Consider the following 18589-nt stretch of genomic DNA (forward strand, 5'->3'; position numbering starts at 1 on the left):
TAATAAGAAATTCCTTGATAAATATATAAACTATGTATATTATATAATATGTTTCTTTAAGGGATTTCTGGTTGGATTTTTCAGGAGCTAGCTATTTAGTCATGATACTTACTGTTTCTGATTTTTCTCAAGTTTTTCTTCTTAAAATCTTAGGAATCCATACATAATATCACATATAGATTCTAAAAAGGATTTAGAGGAGGGTTTTAAGCAAAGTAGCCCTGAGGCAAATTGAAGCTTGGGGAGAGTCTTCCTGACTACCCCAGCATGCCAGTCCTCTTCTCCAAGGGAACTCAGAGATCACTGGATTCTAATTCCTGAGCCAGTCTTTTACTCTTTTGCCTCAGGCAGTCAGTTTGTTTTTATTTTGTCTTTAAAGTAAAGCCACCCCTACTTACCAAGCCCCTTGAGGGTTCTCTTTTTCCCAAAGATTGGCTCTTTGCAGTCTTTTTCATATAGTCCTTTTAAAGATGGCAAGACCCTCTCTATTTTAAGGGTATATACTACTTTTAACTGCAAACCAAACCCATTGTTATCGTCAGTTCTGACTCATGGCAACAGAGTAGAACTGTGCCCTAGAGTTTTCTTGCACGTAATCTTTACAAAAGCAGTTTGCAAGGTCTTCCACGGCACCACTGAATGGGTTCGAACCACTAAACTTTAGGTTAGCAGCCAATTGCAGACCACTTGTGACACCCAAGCTCCTTACTTTTAACCACAGGGAATAATAAATTGCTAAATTTGTCAGAAGGAAGAGGTACAAGCTGCACTGAAGACATTGGTGAAAAACAAGCCTCCAGGAATTGACAGAATACTAATTGAGATGTTTCAACAAACAGATGCAGCGCTGGAAGTGCTCACTCGTCTATGCCAAGAAATTTGGAAGACAGCTTACCTGGCGAACTGACTGGAAGAGATCCATAATTGTGCCTATTCCAAAGAAAGGTGATCCAACTGAATGTGGAAATTATAGAACAATACCATTAATATCATTCACAAGTAAAATTTAGCTGAAAATCATTCTAAAGCGGCTGCAGCAGTACATCAACAGGGAACTGCCAGAAATTCCAGCAGGATTCAGAAGAGAGTGTGGAACCAGGGATATCATTCCTGATGTCAGATGGACATTGGCTGAAAACGGAGAATACCAGAAAGATGTTTACCTGTGCAAAGGCATTTGACTGTGTGGATCGTAAAAAATTGTGGATAACGTTGTGAAGAAAGGGAATTCCAAAACACTTAATTGTGCTCATGAGGAACCTGTACATAGATTAAAAGGCAGTCATTTGAACAGAAGAAGGGGACACTGAGTGGTTTAAAGTCAGGAAAGGTATGGTCAGGGCTGTATCCTTTCACCATACTTATTCAGTCTGTATGCTGAGCAAATAATCTGAGAAGCTGGACTACGTAAAGAAGACCGGGGCATCAGGAATGAAGGAAGACTCATTAAGAACCTGCTTTATACAGATGACACAACCTTGCTTTTGGAAAGTTAAGAGAATTTGAAGCACTTACTGATGAAGATCAAAGACTATAGCCTTCAGTATAGCTTACACCTCAACTTAAAGAAAACAAAAATCCTCACAACTGGACCAATAAGCAACATCATGATAAACAAAGATTGAAGTTGTCAAGGATTTCATTTTACTTGAATCCGTAATCAACACCCACAGAAGCACCAGTCAAGAAATCAAGAGAAGGAGCATTGCATTGGGCAAATCGTCTACAAAAGACCTCTTTAAAGTGTTAAAAAGACTAAGGTGCACCTGACCCAAGCCATGGTGTTTCCAGTTGCTTCGTATGCATGCGGAGGCTGGAAGGTGAATAAGGAAGACCGAAGAAGAATTGGTGCCTTTGAATCATGCTGATGGCAAAGAATATTGAATATGCCATGGACTGCCAGAAGAACGAACAAATCTGTCTTGGAAGAAGTACAAACAGAATGCTCATCAGAAGCAAGGATGGTGAGACTGCATCTCACATACTTTGGACATGTTATCAGGAGGAACCAGTCCCTGGAGAAAGACATCATGCTTGGTAAAGTAGAGGGTCAACCAAAAAGAGGAAGACCCTCAATGAGGTGGATTGACACTGTGGCTGCAAAAATGGGCTCAAGCATAATGATTGTGAGGGTGGCGCAGGACTGGACAGTGTTTTGTGTGTTGTATTAGGGTAGCTATGAGTCAGAAGTGACTCAACAGCACCTAACAACAAATTGGTCAAATCAAAAGCTTTTGGATTCCTGGAAGGATTCCTGGAAGGATTCCTGGAGAGAGCCTCTTGCCCTACAATCTGCTCTACTCTTCTCCTGTTAGGGCTCCAGTGGGCTCTCCTGGAGCCCATCAACAAGGATCCCTTGTCTTCGAGTTCTCCATTAGGTTTGGTCAGTGGGAGGCACAGGAGGTCAGAGGTTGTGAAGGGAGTGAGACTAGGACATTATTCTACCTCCGCACTCCTCCTCCTCTCTAGGAAGTGACCATGTGCCTTTACCCAGGACACCCCATACCACAGCTTTTGTCAAGACCCTATCTCACAGCTTCTGCTCCAGCTTCAAGCTCCCTTTTCACCTTCTGGTCTAGGACTGGTGACAGCTCCTCTTCTCAGTTGCAGGCTTTGAGTTCTTTAATTTTTCCTTGCTGGCTTCACCAAATGCAGCTCACACTTTTGAGAATAGCCAACTAGCCTCTTATTAAAGCTTCCTTAATGACCCTGTTGAGTTTGATATCCACTTCCTCCCAGGACCCCAGTAAAATCCATGTAGTCTTTAGGTCCCTGTGCTGCCTTCAGGGCTGCTCAATGTTGTCTAAGCTGTGGACCAGCAGTATCCAGAAGGCCTGCGAGCTTGTTAGAATTATAGAATCTTAGGCTCTGTCCCAGAGTCCCTGAATCAAAATCTGAACTGTCACAAGATTCTCCGGTGACTTATAAGCACCTTAAAGATTAAAAACACTGCTCTAGAAGTAAACTCTCTTCTCAGAGAGTAAGTGGAAAGTAATCTGTTTCATTTTGGGGGAAAGCCCACAGCTGCCCCTGCTTCCTCTGCTCTCCCTCTGACCTCCTCTCTACCCTCTGTTGTTTTGTTGTGAAGGTGCTGCCCAGTTGATTTCAACTCATAGCTACCTTCGTGTAACAGAATAGAACTGCCCCATGGAGTTTTCTAGGCTGTAATGTTTATGGGAGCAGGTTACCAGGTCTTTCACCCACAGAGCCCCTGAGTTGGTTAGAACCACCAACCTTTCAGTTAGCAGCTGAGTGCTTAGCCGTTGTGCCACCAGGGCTCCCTACCCTCTACCCTAGGGCAAAGCTCACGTCCCTCTTACCTCTTCCTTTGTTTATTCCCCAAACTGTTACTGGATTCATCCTAAATTCCAGGCACCAGATTTGTTGTTTAGACAGGTATTGAATTCTCACCTTCCTTGCAGGAGACCTACTTTGATTCCTGGCCAGTGCACCTCATGCGCAGCCACCACCCATCCGTCAGTGGAGGCTCGTGTGTTGCTATGATGCTGAACAGGCTTCAGCAGAGCTTCCAAACTAAGACAGTCTAGGAGGAAAGGTCTGGGGGTCTACTTCCAAAAATCAGTCAACGAAAAACCTATGGATCACAGCAGTCCCACCCACAGCCGACGCACAGGAGTGACGCGGGACCAGGCAGCATTTTGTTCCCTTGTGCATGGGATGTGCACGGGGTCGCCTTGAGGCGAAACTCCACGGCAGCTACTGACAACAGGCAGGCATTAGGAATACAAAGGAGAAAGGGATACACCCCTGCCCTTGAGTCAATTTAGTGAAAACAAGTTCATGGTCAGTGTCAAGACAGTAGGAGACCTGATATCACAGACATAAGAGTAAGATAATGTGGAAACAAAAGCCAAAGTTATGTAAATTAAAATAACCCTGCTTGTTGAATTTGAGGAAGTCCCTCTGTAAAAATCCTTTGCAAAGCATTGGGTTTTCTATTTTTCAGTATCATTTGAAAATCTTGAGCAACCATATCTGATTATAACCCTGGGTTCCCAGACTTTATGCTGATGTCACTTTTTGACAAATTTACACTGTGTGGAATCAATTGAGTTGAGGCAGCTGCTAAGCAACAAATGCCTGTATGGCAGCTAGAGCCCTCAGGGAATGAAGGAGCTGATTTTTTTCCAAACGAAAATTCACAGAGAAAAAAAACCAAGTGATTCACCTCATAAACATCTTTGGAATTAATTTCAGCACTTATTAAAGAGTCCAAATTCTCCTCTCCTAAGGGACCCCATCTTTTGTCACCTGTAAGAAAAAACAAACAGCTGCCAATTGCTTCTGACTCACGGAAACCCCATTTGTCAGAGCAGAGCTGTGCTCCACAGAGTTTTCAGTGTCTGATTTTTCTGAAGTAGATCGCTAGACTTTTCTTCTGAGTCACCTCTGGGTAGACTACAACCTCCAACCTTTTGGTTAGTACCCAAGCATGTTAACTCTTTGCCCCGCCCAGGGACTTCCTGCCATTCTCATCCCTGCATCATCTCATAAGTGAAATAACAGAGAGTCCTAATTTCCCAAGTGTAATGGGATGGGGGGCAATTTTTCATACTGTTATTTCTTTTTTAAAGAAACATTGGCTTAGGGCTACAAATGCCGATTTAACCATTCCTTCATTCAAGAGGACCAGGTTTGTCATTCAAAACTTTCTACTGGCGGTTTTGCCACCTCTTTCTGGCATTAGAATTGAGTGGTAGAGAAAAGATCTCAGTCATCTGGATTTTCGAGCTTCATCTCTGCCCTCTTTGGCCTGGATGCCACCTTGGATCAGCACATGTGGCTCACTCCTCTGAGTGAGAGCAACTGGCACTTGGATTAACAACCTCTGTGTACACTTGTAGGAGTGAATGGCCTTTCTAGATCTGGCCCTGTTATTCTGACACCCCTTTACCATATGGGAAATGGCTGAGCCCACCAGTTCTGAGAATTCTGAAGTGGGCTAAGTGAGAAACTATAAGGGACATCATTGTCTGTGATCTGTACGTGAGATTCCATCTAGATGTGATCCCCAGGTTGAGATGGGAATCTGCAGGCTTTACTTAGTGGTTTTCAAACTATGGGTGGATACCCAGTATGGGTCATGAAAACAATTTAGTTGGTCACTATCAGCATTTAAAAAAGCGGAAGAGAAAATACATCAGAGTACAGCACACATAATGAGACACTCATGAAATTTTTATTTGTTATGTACATGGTGTGTACAGGATAGAGATATTAATTGTATTTCTTGATGTATGTTGAGGTTTAAAAAGTTTTTGAAAAACACTCCTCTAGGAAATACACAGTGTTTGAAATAAGAAGTTTTAGATGGGTAAAGGGTAGGTGGGGATTGGGGTCAAGGTGCTTATCTTTAAATGAAGGGAAATGGAGTTGAACAAAACAGCATTTTGAGATCAAGTGACCATGATAGTGATTCCTGAAGTTTATACCTGCTAAACTGCAGCTGAAGCCTTGGTGGTACAGTGGTTAACCAACAGGTCAGCAGTTCGAATCTGCCAGCTGCTCCTTGGAAACCCTATGGGGCTGTTCTACTCTGTCCTACAGGTTCCATATAAGTTGGACTCGTGAGCACAGTGGTTAAACTGCTTGGCTGCTAATCAGGTTGGCTCTTCGAACCCACTAGCCCCTCTGTGAGAGAAAGATGTGGCAGTCCGCTTTGGTAAAGATTTACGGCCTTGGAAAACCTCCAGGGTTTCTCCTCTGTCCTATGGGGCTGCTATGATTTGGAATCAACTTGAAAGCAATGGGTATTTTAAACTGTAGCTAGAAATTAGCAACTGTTGGGTCACAAACTTCTATATTATAAATTTTTCATTTTTTACCCCTTAATTTTCTTCCCTCCTCCTTCCTTTAGTTTTTAGTTTTCAAAGAACTCTTTGAAAAATTATCCTGTCATATATATTTAAAGAGAATTTTCCTAAATATGCCAGAGTCTGAAAAGGGTAAGTGTATATACCCAGATCAGGAAAAGCTGGTGATGTGAGGATTAAAATGTGAGAACACAGAGGAGGAAAGCGCCCCCCATGAAGAGAGAGTTGGAGCCTAGCCCACCTCACCAACACCTCATTTTCCCACCCCAGTAACAGCCATCCCTCGGTGATCCTCCTACCACGCACGCACCAGGATGCCTTCTCAGGGCGCACTGATCACTTATTTGTGTTCCCTTCATTCTTCAAAACCACTATTTCAGTACCTTTGCTCCTGGTAGGTGAATCCCTGAAAAAGATTAACAGAATCAAACCAAATTCCTCACACAACAAGATCTGCCATTCACAGCTATTACAATTTTGCTATGGAAAAAAAAAATCCCTAAAATAGTAAAATTTCTTTTTAGAGCTCAGTTCCTTAGCATTCAAATCTTTTTATTCTCTGGGTTTGTCCTTTGCTCAAAAAATATCTGAAATGTTTCAATATGATTATTCAGATTTGAATTTTGTATGAAAAGTATTTTGAGACTATGAATAAAATCAACTAAAGCAATTAAGGCGTCCCGGTGGCCCCATGGCTAAGTGCTCAGCTGCTAACCAAAAGGTTGGCAGTTCAAACCCACCAGCTACTCTGAGGGAATAAAGACGAGGTGATCTGCTCCTGTAAAGATTATAGCCTAGGCAACTCCGTGGAGCAGCTATATTTTGTCATATAGGGTCACTATGAGTAGAAATTGACTCGATGGCACACAAAATTATAACAACAACAATAAAACAAATATTGTCATCCCCTGAGTGAGGAAAGTTCTTTAAGCTACATCATTGTTATTTACCTTTCTTTTATACCATATATCATTTGTGTTCACATTTTAAGAGCTTAATGAAAACAGTCATTTCCTACTGGGGCTATGGTCTACAATTGGGGAAAACTACTTTCATGCAGGTCAATGATTCCCAGCAGTGGGAGTTTAAAAAAAACAAACAAACAAAACACAACACTGGTATGTGGACCCCACTCTCTGAGATTCTGATTCAGTTGATCTGAAGTGTAGCCCAGGCTCCAGATTTTAAAAAGTTGTAATGTGCAGCCAAAGTTGAGAACTTCGAATGGTTAAACATTAATTTGGTGGCTTTGCTTCCTGTAGGTGTAGAAATAGATTGTTTAGGTGTTTTGTTTTACTACTACTTAAATACACAGTATTAACCAAAGTTATCATTCTTTATTAAAAGTGTCAGGCACAACTTTCAAAGACTTCTGTATTTTAAATATATAGGCACGAAAGTTTTTTTTGTTTCTTAATGAGGAAATTGAATTCATCTTTCCTAACAATCTTCAGTCTTAATCGCTGCTTAATCCAACTGTGATTTCCTCTTTAACTAACTTGAGTCGTTCTGCTTCTTTCAACACGTTCTGATGCTTTCTACATTTTGTCTCATCAGAAACTACAGCTCAGCTTCAGTTTCTCCTGGCCTTAGGGCAACTTCAGATTCCATTCTCTTCCAGATTTTTCTTCCTGCAGCTTTTGCGATATACATTATTCACTGAACACTTTTTGAGTGCCCGTTGCATGCTAGACTTTATATTGGGTGCTTGGGATACAAGGATGATTCAGACACAGTTTTTGTCTGACACAAGAGTTCCTGTGAAAACCCAGTGTCTGCAGCAGTGTCTGGGAGTCTGGTGTAAATGGCTATTTGCTCTGTCAGGAAAAGCTTCAACAGAGGTAATGATATTTGAATTGAGTCTTAAAGGATAAGTATGTTGCCTGGCCTGGCAGCAAAGGGGAAAAGAACATTCTTTGTCAAAGAAAACAGCCTTGCAAAAAACACCAACATCCATGCATGGCCTGTTGGGGCAACTGTGGGAAGGTTTGTGGGTGAGGAATTGCAGGGGGTGAGGCTGAAAACAGACATGAGAAAGAAGGTGGAAGACCTTACAGCTTTGGTGTTTACACCTCTACCTTTGCACAATAGGGAGCCCACAGGACAGGAACTACAGGAACAGACTTACTCCCTGGCACCATGGAGGATGGGTGTAAGGGCAAAAATACAGGAAGCAAGAAAAGAGAATTAGGGGGTTATTGCTTGAACTAAGGTGCAGGTACTATTGACAAGAAGAGGGACTAGACTTTACAAGCACCTTGAATAATTATAAGAAAAGCATGATCATTGTGGAAAATCTGGGGATGACAGAGAAATATAAAGAAGAAAATGAAAATAATCCATAACCCTTCCCCTGAGATAGCCACCATTAACAATTATTTCCGGTCTTTTTCTTGGCACATTTTATGAAGTTTAGATTCTGATTTCTCATTTAACGTTACAAAAAGCCTTTTCTTATTTCAATAAAGACAGTCCATTGGCATAATTTTAATAGCCTCAAAATCACCTTTGTATGGTGAAAATGAAAATACCAAACTGTTCCCATAATTGGTTGTTTCCAAGTTTTCAAAAATCAACCTAAGTTTTAACATCTTTGTGCAAAAATCTTCTCTAAACCTGTTATTATTTCCACGGACTATGTGCCATGAGGAAACCCTGGTGGCATAGTGGTTAAGTGCTACAGCTGCTAACCAAGGGGTCAGCAGCTCGAATCCACCAGGTGCTCATTGGAAACTCCATGAGGCAGTTCTGCTCTGTCCTATAGGGTCGCTATGAGTCGGAATTGACTGGACGGCAGTGGTTGGTGGTTTATGCGCCCTGAGTAGAATTAATGAGTTAAGCCGTAATTCTTCATAAGACTTTAAAGCTGCTGTATTACTTTTCAGAGAAAGTACAAAAACTTACACTTTAGATTTTAGAAATATTCAAGACAGGATAGTTTGGATTTGCTGAACAATTGCTTTGGGGGACTAAATAATGATGAATTAGACCAAAAATGATTTCAGTTTCCTGATTCGACCAAGCCAAAAACAAAACAAAACAGAAAACCAAACCTGTTGCTGCTGAGTGGATTCCGCTTCATAGCAACCCTATACAACAGAGCAGAACTGCCCCATAGGGTTTCCAAGGAGCAGCTGGTGGATTCAAACTACCAACATTTTTGATTAGCAGCCATCGCTGTCAACCACTGCACCACCAGGGCTCCCCTACTTTGGCAGAGCTGGTAAATGGTATCATCACTGACCAATGAAAACAGACAAATTCAGGAAGAACAAAGAAGATGATGAGTTGTTTTGGACTTGCTACATTTGAAATACTTCACTGGTGGAAAATCCAAGTAGGATACAGTGAGGCAATTGAAAATATGGTGTAGAATTCAGCAAAAGAGGAGGGGGAACTCAAAGTCTAGATTTGAGATCAATTTAGCATATAAATGTTTGTCAAAGTCATAGGAGTAAGTAGGAGAGAGAAAACAGTAAGAATAGAGGGGTGGGGATAAAACCCTGGGAACATCAGTGCTTTTATGGATTGGGTATAGGAGGAGCCAGTGAAACAGGAAAACCCAAAGATAGCATTGTCCTGAAAGCCAGTAATAAGAGTGTCATGGATTGAATTATGTCCCCCCTAAAGTGTGTGTATCAACTTGGTTAGGCCATGATTCCCAGTATTCTGCAGTTTTCCTCTGTTTTGTGATTGTAATTTTTTGTTAAAAGGATTCGGGTGGGATTGTAACACCACCCTTACCCAGGTCACATCCCTGATCCAAGGTAAAGGGAGTTTCCCTGGGGTGTGGCCTGCACCACCTTTTATCTCTCAAGGGATAAAAAGGAAAGGGAAACAAGCAGAGAGTTGGGGAACTCATACCACCAAGAAAGCAGCACCAGGAGCAGAGCACATCCTTTGGACATGGGGTCTCTGCGCCTGAGAAGCTCCTTGGCCAGGGGAAGAATGAAGACAAGGACCTTCCTCCTGAGCTGACACAGAGAGAAAGCTGTCCCCTGGAACTGTCACCTTGAATTTGGGCTTGTAACCTACTAGACTGTGAGAGAATAAATTTCTCTTTGTAAAAGTCATCCACTTGTGGGATTTCTGTTATAGCAGCACTGGATGACTAAGACAAAGTGATTATCCAGAAAGGAAAGCATGGTCTACAGCCCTGGCTCTTGACCCTATCAGACGTCTCGTTCCCATTTGCCATGCTGAAATGAAATTTATAGATAATAGAATCACCTACGCATATAATTTAAAAGAGATCAGTAGAGAATATTGCCCTGAGATAATCTTTAAACCTGAAACCAAAAATATCCCCTGAAGTCATCTTAAAACCCAACAATAGTTTAGCTTAACTAGTAAAAAAGGTCAGCCTTGAGCATTATGCTCTTTTAAGAACTATCTATATAGGATCGATTTGACAACAGCAACTTGAAAGATTAGGTAGGAACCTCAGGGGGCAGTGAGTTTATGTTAATGAGGGAGGAACAACTCAGAAAAGGAGGGTGACAGTGGTTGCACAACTTGAAGAATGTAATCAATGTCACTAAATTGTGTATTGTAGAAACTGTTGAATTGGTGTATGTTTTGCTGTGTATATTCTCAGCAACAAAAAAATTGATAAAATTTAGGGGAAAAAAAAATCAATAGAATGCCCCAACCGTCATGTAAAGGAAAACAAAATAAAATAATAAGTAATTCATTGTGTAATCATTGGGACATGACTAAAATAGAAGATCCAGTGAAGTACTATAGTCGTGTGGCTGTGCTGATGAGCACATTTACCATGAATGGGAAAGCTACACATGGAAACCAGGCCACACATGCTGTGCTATTCTGCTGCAGATGACCTCTATTTCTGGAGTGGTGAACATTCAAACAAAACAAAGTACAGTTTTCCCTCTATTTACTCTATACTTGTGGTGCCAGGACTTCAATGTATAAAAACTACTTTGTGTCATGTGTAAAACTGAATTGGCTCCAGGTTCAGATGATTATAAACAAGTTTCCCCCCTTGGTGAGTGTGTCAGGGGATGTGAAAGTCAGATGTGACACTGGACATCTCTTTGTTGTATGGGACTGTCCACTGCATTGAAGGACTCCTGGCATTCCTAGCCCTTGCCAATTAAGTGCCGTGGAGGTCCCTAGTCATTGTAACAATCAAAAAGCTTTCCCATGGTGTTCCATGGACACAGTCCAAGTGAGAAGCATGGTTTACAGAGCCAAATGGCCCTCCCAGATCCTTGAGCTTTATAGGGTTTCGGCTAAGCAAGAAATGGGAAAATAGCATAAAGGTGTAATAACTGTGATAGCTCTAAAACTCTGTAGTTCTCTCACCCTGTTTCTACCTAAATGTTCCAACTCCTTCCCCCTTCCTCTCTGACCTATAGGTTTTTAGGTTAATTCATTAGACAAGGAAATGCCTCAGGTCCTCTAATCTGAGAGTTTTAACTCACTTCAAACAGAATTTGTGGCCTAAACTGCCTCCAGCCTGATGCTTACATTTACCTGATTCAAACTTTATTTTAAACATTAAGCAGAACATACGAAGATCTTGAAAGAAACCCCTTAATTACTCTGGGTGATTTGTGTGGCATTTTTACTGATCATATTGGGTTCAAAGCTTTCTCCCTGAAAGACCATTCTACTTTCAAACCGTGTGACCTTGGGCAAGTCACGTAACATCTGGAGCTTAAGTTTCTTTGTAATTAAAAGACATATGTGGTCTAATAAATGCGAAACCCTAAAATGCCATATCATTATGTTATGGACCATGATTGAACATAGAAGACCTTGGCATGTAAGTGTAAGTAAAACTCTTATACTTGAAATAAGGACAAATGAGAATGATGGCTTATCAGTATTTCCTTGAATTATTACTTTAAGTATTCAGGCCATGAAGGCTCATCTCATGTATACCTTCTGTGATCATTAAGGCTGTGTGTCAACTTGACTGGGCCATGATTCTCAGTGGTTTGGCAGTTATGATGTAATTTGACAGTTGTATGATGGTGTGATCACTTCCATGATGAGATTTGATATAATGTGATCACCTCCATGATGGGCTCTGCTTTGAGTGGCCAGTCAGTTGAAAGGGAGTTTCCTTGGGGGTATGGTCTGCCTAGAATATAAGTGGACTTTCTGGCAAGGCTGGTAGGCTTTTGCTTTCTCTGGATCTTGCAGCTGGATCCTGTTCATCTGACCTCTGGTTCTTGGGACTTGAGCTAGCAGCTTACCTGCCATCTTGCCTGCTGACCTTGGCATTCATCAGTCTTCACAGCCTGTGAGCAAGAGCCCTGCTGTCTGACCTGCTGATCCTGGATTCGCCAGTCCCTGTGGCTACATGAATCAGGAGAAGCCTCCGACCTGACCCACGGACTGGGGACTTTCCAGCCACTACAACCGTGTGAGCCATTTCCTCGATATAAATTTTTCTCAATATATGCTTTACTGGTTTTACTTCTCTAGAGAACCCAGCCTAAGACATTTAGTACTGAGAGTGGTTCTAGAGAAATAAAATTGTAAGGATGAGTTTTCTAAATTGGTTCTCAAGTCTGGTCAGTCTTAAAGATTTGATGAATCTGCTTCCAGTAGTTAAGAGGGCACTGCTAATGCATGACATGAAGTGGCAATAGAAATACGTAAAATATCACCACCAATAAATCAGGTCCTAGTAAAAGGCAAGGCTCTGGGTGATTGCATGTGTGATACCTTTCTACAATTTTGTCGTAATAAGTATAAGGAAGCTGATTGGCTGGTCCTACTTTCACTAAACAAAGTGTTGAAAGAAACAGATGACCCCAGGACTTCAGAGTCAAAGCTCAAGCACCACATAAACTACCTCAAAGTTTCCACTTGTGCTTTGAAAGAAAGTTTTATTTCTTATAGTAACAGAGCTTGATACTGCCAAAAACCAAACCCAGAGTCTTATTTTAAGAGTGGCTGAATTACAACACCAACTGAACTGCCAACCTCAAGAGGTGTCTGAAGTTAAAGTGAGGGCATTGATTGGGAAGAAATGGGATCCTGAAACTTGGAATAGGAACATATGGGCAGATAATCAGAAAGCTGGAAACACTGAGCCCCTAAATTCTGTTGAATCACTCCTACCAACAGAACCAGCCCTCTCACTCCCATCTGAAGAGGTTACTCCATGTTTGTCTGCTAAGCCACCCTCCCAGGTAAAACCATTAGCCCCCCACCCCCATCTGATGAGATAGACCAAGCTGTTTCTAAAGAGCCTTTCTCTGAGTCATTGCCTGGAGCGTTGCCTGAGGCAGATGCCTTACAAGACAATGCTAAATGCTCTCAAAACACATCCCCACCACCAATTTTGGCTTCTAGACCTATAACTAGACTGAAGTCCCAGCAAGCCCCAAAAGGTGAAGTACCAAGTGTGACCCAGGCAGGAGTACACTACACTCCAGAAGAACTGCTTGAATTTTCTGGGGAATATGTGCAGGAATGGCTATTAAGAGTATGGGATAATGGTGCAAGGAACATAAAGATGGATCAGTCTGAGTTTATAGATATGGGCTCACTAAGCACAGATTCTTCGTTCACTGTTTCAGCTCAAGAGGTTAGGAAAAGATCTAATAGTTTACTTAGTCAGGTCACTGAAGCATGGATTACAAGGTGGCCTGTACTAAAGGAAGTTGAAGTACCAGGCCTGCCTTGGTATACTGTAGAAGAAGGTATCCAAAGCCTTAGGGAAATTGTCATGGTAGAGTGGTTTTATCAGGTTAGACACACAGACCCACACATGAAGTGCCCAGAGAACACATCTTTTACCACAGTGGTGAGGAACATATTTGTGAAGGGAGCCCCAACGTCCTTGAAGACTGCTGTGATTGCTACTTTATGTAAGTCACATTTGACAGTGGGAACTGCCCTGACTGAATTAAGACATCTAACTGTAATGGGGCTGACTGGACCCTGTGGGATAGGGGCCAAATATTAGCACTCAATCAGCAAACACAAGGTGGGTGTTGTTACTGTAATGGTGGAGTCAAAACAGTAGTCAGAATAGTCTGACTTGTATGGATTTATGGCATTGGTTACTTGGTCATGGTGTCCCTAGGAGTGGAATAGATAGGACACCTACTAAATATTTACTTGATATGTACAAGTGGAAGAATTCTAGGTTAAGGGAACAGCAGTCAAACTCCAATCGCCAGAATACAGTGTGATGGCCCCTCAATCAATTCCCAGACTTGAGTGAGTTTATAGGCCCATAATCCCTTGGATGAAGGGGAGGACAGGCCTGTTTGAGGAAGGACTCCAAAACACTGCCAAAAACTTATACTGTTAATCTTTCTCCAGTCTTCCCCAAAGGAATCTACAGCCTTTTATGAGTCACTGTTCACTGGGGAAAAGGAAATAATCAGACTTTTTGGGTATTACTGGATACTGACTCTGAACTGATACTAATTCCAGGAGATCCAAAACACTGCAGTGGCCCACCATTTAGAGTGGGAGCACATGTAGGTCAGATTATTAATGGAGTCTTAGCTAATGACTGTCTCACAGTAGGTCCAGTGGGTCCCCAAACCAATCCTATAGTAATTTTCCCAGTTCCAGAATGCCTAACTGGAATAGATATACTCAGCAACTGGCAGAACCCCTACATTGGATCACTAACTTGTGCAGTAGGGCTATTACAGCAGGAAAAGCCAAATGGAAGCCATTAGAACTGTCCCTACCCATTGCCATCCATTGCCATCAAGTTGATTCCGACTCATACCAACCCTATAGGACAGAATAGAACTGCCCCATAGAGTTTCCAAGGAGCACCTGATAGATTCAAACTGCTGACCTTTTGGTTAGCAGCTGTAACATTTAACCACTATACCACCAGGGTTTCCAGAACTGTCCATACCTAGGAAAATAGTAACCCAAAAGCAATACCACATTCTTGGAGGGATTGCAGAAATTACTGCCACCATCAAAGACTTGAATGATGCAGGGGTGGTGATTCCCACCACATCCCCATTCAGCTCGCCTATTTGGTCTGTGGAAAAAACAGATGGATCTTGGAGAATGACAGTGGATTATTGAAAACTTAAAGAGGTGGTGACTCCAATTGCAGCTGCTGTTCCAGATGTGGTTTCATTGCTTCAGCAAATTAATACATCTCCTGGTACCTGGTGTGCAGCTATTGATCTGGCTAATGCCTTTTTCTCCATACCTGTTTCAAAGGACCACTAGAAACAGTTCGCTTTCAGCTGGCAAGGCCAGCAGTACACCTTCAGTGTCCTACCTGAGGGCTATGTCAACTCTCCAGGCCTATGTCATAATTTAGTCTGTGGGGACCTTGATCACCTTTCCCTTCTCCAAGACATCACACTGGTCCATTACACTGATGACATTATGCTGATTGGACCCTGTAAGGAGGAAGTGCCAATAACTCTGGGCATTGGTAAAACATTTGCATGCTAGAGGGTGGGAAATTAACCCAAAAACAATTCAGGAACTTTCCACCTCAGTGAAATTTCTAGGGTTCAGTGATGTGGGTCATTTTGAGATATTCCTTCTAATGTGAAGGATAAGTTATTGCCATCTGGCCCCTCCCACAGCTAAAAAGGAGGCACAATGCTTGGAGGACCTCTGGATTTTGGAGGCAGCATATTCCTCATTTGGGTGTGCTACTCTGGCCTATTTATCAAGTGACTTGAAAAGTTGCTAGTTTTGAGTGGGGCACAGAAGAAGAGAAGGCTCTGCAATAGGTGCAGGCTGCCGTACAAGCTGCTCTGCCCTTTGGGCCATATGATCCAACTGATCCAATGGTGCTTCAAGTGTCAGTGGCAGATAGAGAAGCTGTTTGGAGTCTTTGGCAGGCCCCTATTGGCGAGTCACAGTGCAGACCCTTAGGATTTTGGAGTAAAGCTCAACCATCCTTTGCAGATAACTATTCTCCTTATGAGAAACAGCTTTTGGCTAGTTACTGGGCCTTAGTAGAGACTGAACACTTAACCATGGGCCACCAAGTGGCCTGAGCTGTCCATCGTAACTGGGTGTTGTCTGACCCACAGAGCCATAAAGTTAGATGTGCTCAGAAGCACTCCATCATTAAATAGAAGTGGTATATATGAGATTAGGCCCAAGCAGAACCTGAAGGCACAAGTAAGTTACATGAGGAAGTGGCCCAAATGGCCATGGTTTCTATTCCTGTCATGTTGCCTTGCATTTCCCAATCTGCACCTATGGCCTTGTGGAGAGTTCCTTATGATCAGTTGACTGCGGAAGAGAAAACTCACGCCTGGTTTATAGATGGTTCTGAGCTATATGCAGGCACCACTCGAATGCAGACAGTGGCAGCACTACAGCCCCTTTCTGGGACCTCCCTGAAGAACAGGGAGGTGAAGAGAAAGCCTCCCAATGGGCAAAACTTCGAGCAGTGTACCTGGTTGTTCACTTGTTTGGAAGAAGAAATGGCCAGATGTGTGATTGTATATTAATTCATGGACTGAGGCCAATGGTTTAGCTGAATTATCAGGGACTTAGAAGGAACATGATTGGAAAACTGGAATCAAGGAGGTATGGGGAAGAGGTGTGTGGATAGACTTCTCTGAATGGGCCAAACAAATAAAGATGTTTGTGTCCCATGTGAGTGCTTACCCAAAGGTTACCTCAGCAGAGGATGATTTTAACAATCAAGTGGTTAGGATAACGTGTTCTGTGGAAACCAGTCATCCTCTTTCCCCAGCCACTCCCATCATCACTCAATAAGCTCGTGAACAAAGTGGCTGTTGTGGCAGGGGTGAAGGTTATGCATGGGATCAGTAACATGATCTTCCACTCACCAAAGGCGATTTGGTTGTAACTGCTGCTGAGTGCCCAATCTGCCAGCAGCAGAGACCAACACTGAGTCCCCGATATGGCAATATCCCTCGAGTGATCAGCCAGCAACCTGGTGGTAAGTTGATTACATTGGACCACTTCCATCATGGATAGGGCAGCGTTTTGTTCCTATTGGATATGGATTTGCCTTCCCAGAACGCAATGGTTCTGCCAAAACTACCATCCATGGACTTACAGAATGCCTTATCCACCGTCATAGTATCCCACACAGCATCGCCTCAGATCAAGGGACTTAATTTACAGCAAATGAAATCCGGCAATGGGCCGGGCCCATGCTCGTGGAATTCACTGGTCTAACCATGTTCCCCATCATCCTGAAGCAGCCAGCTTGATAGAACAATGGAATGGCCTTCTAAAAACACAATTACAGCACCAGCAAGGTGGCAATACCTTGCAGGTTTGGGGCACTGTTCTTCAGGAGGGTATATATGCTCTAAACCAGAGTCCAGTATATGGTGCTGTTTCTCCCATTGCCATGATTCACGGGTCCAGGAATCTAGGGGTGGAAATGGAAGTGGCACCACTCACTATTACTCCTAGTGACCCACTCGCAAGATTTTTGCTTCCTGTCCCTGCGACCTTTTGCTCTGCTGGTCTAGAGGTCTTAGTTCGAAAGAGGAATGCTCCCACCTGGAGACACATCACTGATTCTATTGAACTGGGAGTTAAGAATGCCACCTGGCCACTTTGGGCTCCTTATGCCTCTGGATCAACAAGCAAAGAAGGGAGTTATCATATTGGCTGGTGTGATCAATCCTGATTACCAGGAGGAGATCAGATTGGTATTACATAATGGAAGTAAAGAAGAGTATGTCTGGAATGCAGGAGATCCCTTAGGGCGTCTGTTAGTACTACCATGCCCTGTGATTAAAGTCAATGGAAAACTACAGTAACCCAATTCCAACACAATTAATAATGGCCCAGACCCTTCAGGAATGAAGGTTGGGGTCTTTCCACCAGGCAAAGAAGCATGACCAGCTGAGGTACTTACTGAGGGCAACCGGGAAACTGAATGGGCGATAGAAAAGGGTAGTTCTAGCTATGAGTTATGACCACATAATCAGTTGCAGAAACAAGGACTGTAATTGTTTTGAGTGTTTCTGCTTTGTGTGTGTGCATCAAATATTTTTGTTTTCTTCACTTGTAAAATACAAGATATAAACAGGACTAGTACATATTCGGTTATATATGTGTTTGTTGTATCATGTCTTTATAATTGTGTTTATCCAGAGATTATGCATGGTTTAAGGAGGTGTGTATAGGTGCCAGGTTGACAAGTGGTGGACTGTGATCATTAAGGTTGTGTGTCACCTTGGCCCAGCCATGGTTCTCGGTGATTTGGCAGTTATGATGTAGCTTGGCGGTCATATGATGATATGATCACTTCCATAATGAGATTTGATATAATGTGATCACCTCCATGATGGGCTCTGCTATGAGTAGCCAGTCAGTTGAAAGGGAGTTCCTTGGGGTTGTGGACTGCCTGGAATATAAATGGACTTTCTGGTAAGGCTGGTGGGCTTTCGCTCACTCTTGGATCCTGCAGCTGGCTCTTGTTTGCGTGACCTCTGGTTCTTGGGACTTGAGCTAGCAACTTACCTGCCATCTTTCCTGCTGATCTTGGGATTCATCAATTTTCACATTCTGTGAGCAAGAGCCCTGCTATCTGACCTGCTGACCTTGGATTTGCCAGCCCCTGTGGCTACGTGAATCTGGAGAAGAGTCCAGCCTGACCCGCAGACTGGGGACGTTCTAGCCTCTACAGCCATGTGAGCCATTTTCTTGATAGAAATCTCTATATATACTTATAAGCTTTACTTTTCGCTTCTCTAGAGAACCCAGCCTAAAAAAAAAAAAAAAATTTTTTTTTTTTTAAGACACCTTCTATTTCATTTTATGCTTAC

General features: G+C 42.6%; 1 protein-coding gene across 10 annotated transcripts in view; it reads left to right on the forward strand.

Moving 5' to 3' along the window:
• The window catches only part of ARHGAP28 (Rho GTPase activating protein 28), a 220327-nt gene that overhangs the window by 67437 nt on the left and 134301 nt on the right, over positions 1-18589 (forward strand). For 3 of the 10 annotated variants that reach the window (XM_049902499.1, XM_049902500.1, XM_049902502.1), the window contains one exon: positions 12009-12231. The exons of 6 other annotated variants lie outside the window; for them this stretch is intronic. The gene's annotated coding sequence lies outside the window, so the exon portion shown is untranslated. The remainder of the gene's footprint in view (positions 1-12008; positions 12232-18589) is intronic. One more of the 10 variants, XM_049902498.1, reaches the window with a different exon arrangement.

Source organism: Elephas maximus, chromosome 11 (genome assembly GCF_024166365.1).
Source record: "Elephas maximus indicus isolate mEleMax1 chromosome 11, mEleMax1 primary haplotype, whole genome shotgun sequence".
Lineage (NCBI taxonomy): Eukaryota > Metazoa > Chordata > Mammalia > Proboscidea > Elephantidae > Elephas > Elephas maximus.